This window comes from Vigna unguiculata, chromosome 6, assembly GCF_037176805.1.
Source record: "Vigna unguiculata cultivar grain cowpea cultivar isolate G323 ecotype 2 chromosome 6, ASM3717680v1, whole genome shotgun sequence".
Classification (NCBI taxonomy): Eukaryota; Viridiplantae; Streptophyta; class Magnoliopsida; order Fabales; family Fabaceae; genus Vigna; species Vigna unguiculata.
In genome coordinates, this window is record NC_140797.1 from 1,505,306 (window position 1) to 1,507,805 (window position 2,500).

Below are 2,500 nucleotides of genomic sequence, written 5' to 3' on the forward strand. Positions count from 1 at the left end.
GCTAGATGGCTTGTGTGGAGTTTTGTGAAAAAATGAAATTCGTGGTTTTTGAGGTGTGAGGGTTGGAATGGCCTCCAAATGTCCCCAAATGAATACCATGAAATTCTTGGTGCACGAAAGTTTTGAGTTCGGAGGGTTTTGCACATGGCCAAGTTGGTCGGTGCACCGCGGCATAGCTAGATGGCTTGTGTGGAGTTTTGTGAAAAAATGAAATTCGTGGTTTTTGAGATGTGAGGGTTGGAATGGCCTCCAAATGTCCCCAAATGAATACCATGAAATTCTTGGTGCACGAAAGTTTTGAGTTCGGAGGGTTTTGCACATGGCCAAGTTGGTCGGTGCACCGCGGCATAGCTAGATGGCTTGTGTGGAGTTTTGTGAAAAAATGAAATTCGTGGTTTTTGAGATGTGAGGGTTGGAATGGCCTCCAAATGTCCCCAAATGAATACCATGAAATTCTTGGTGCACGAAAGTTTTGAGTTCGGAGGGTTTTGCACATGGCCAAGTTGGTCGGTGCACCGCGGCATAGCTAGATGGCTTGTGTGGAGTTTTGTGAAAAAATGAAATTCGTGGTTTTTGAGATGTGAGGGTTGGAATGGCCTCCAAATGTCCCCAAATGAATACCATGAAATTCTTGGTGCACGAAAGTTTTGAGTTCGGAGGGTTTTGCACATGGCCAAGGTTGGCGGTGCACCGCGGCATAGCTAAATGGCTTGGTGGGGAGTTTTGTGAAAAAATGAAATTCGTGGTTTTTGAGATGTGAGGGTTGGAATGGCCTCCAAATGCCCCCAAATGAATACCATGAAATTCTTGGTGCACGAAAGTTTTGAGTTCGGAGGGTTTTGCACATGGCCAAGGTTGGCGGTGCACCACGGCATAGCTAGATGGCTTGGTGGGGAGATTTGTGAAAAAATGAAATTCGTGGTTTTTGAGATGTGAGGGTTGGAAAGGCCTCCAAATGCCCCCAAATGAGTACTGTAAAAGTGTTGGTGCACAAAAGTTTTGAATTGGATGCATTTTGCACTTGGCCAAGTTGGTCGGTGCACCGCGACTAGATAGGTTGGTGCCAAAATTTGTCAAATTTAAGACCTTGGCCAAACTGAATGAAATTTTGTGGGGAGGTTCCTGATATTGTTTAGTGGTGGACTGGAAAAAATGAGGTCGAAATTCGAAGTCTACATGTGCTTTTCTATTTTTCCCGATTTTACACATACCCGGTAAGTAAAAAAAATAAAAAAAATAGTTCCCCTTCGAGAAAAATTATGAAATTTGGTGAGCAAGGAGATACCATTATTCTACGAATTACTGCAAAAAATCGCATCAAAATTCGAAGTATAGCCCGAGATATGGACTTATGTCTGCTCAAAAAAAGTGTATCTACTTGTACAATTTTGCCTTTTGCATATTAACCTCTTATAGGGGGGGAGTGCTCCTTGAGCCGGCCAGCTCCACACTGGCAGGTTTTAAAGGGAGCTTGATGAGGCCTCCCCCCTCACGTGGTGCGTGCGTTAGCATGTTTATCATGGCACAACTAGCCTCTTCATAGTTGTTGAGCTTTATTAATACCAACACACGGTCGTCACTGATCGTTGGTTAGCTCGGCAGCTAGTCCCTCGGATATTGTGGAAAGTTATTTTCATGCCTAGCGATGCTTGACCCTGCGTCACTTGATGTTTCCATTTGCTTGCTTGCCCATGGTAGGTGGGGGGTGGACCGTCTTGTGGTGTGGTGTCTTGCGAACGTGAGGGTGTGTGAGTTGTAATCGAGATGCACTTGCTGGCTGGCTCCATGCCTTGCGTATCGAACGGTCAAGCATGCATCTCTTCCATTTTCACCCGTTGCCTTGGGTGATATTGGTTGATCAGTCCCTGTGTTGCCTACCCACTAGACGGTACTTCTGTGGTTGCTTCGAATTCTATCTTTCCATCACGAAGAGGTGTTGGAGGATCCTAATGTCACGCACGTGTTCCATCTAGTGAAACATCTCAGTGATGCACGTGTTGTGGCTAGTTCTTTTGGATGCGGTGCATTATATGAACTCGGGTTTACTTTAGCGACCCAGTCAACATAATTCGGTTGTGTCCCTTGATTGAGACGTTGTCCTTGAACTTGTTGTGAACAATATCGTTCTTCCACAACCCGTCGTCTTGAGTGCGATGGAAGGCAAATAAGATGTGCTTTGGCATGTCATGCACGTACTCGATTGCGGGAAGTGTGAGAAAGTGTTGTTGACAACCCGTGGGAAATGGAATGTGGCAAATCGTGATGAGCTCTTCGTGGATCTGCGAAGAAGACGACCTTTGGGCCTGTTGGAAACGAGGGAGGCGATGTTGAACTGCGAAGAAGATGGACTTTTGGGTTGTTTGAATCAATGGGAGGCCACGCGAGAACTCCGAATACTATGGACTCTTGGGTTGTTGGAAGCAACGGGAGGCCCCGCTAGAACTCCGAATACTACGGACTCTTGGGTTGTTGGAAGCAAGGGGAGGCCCCGCTAGAACTC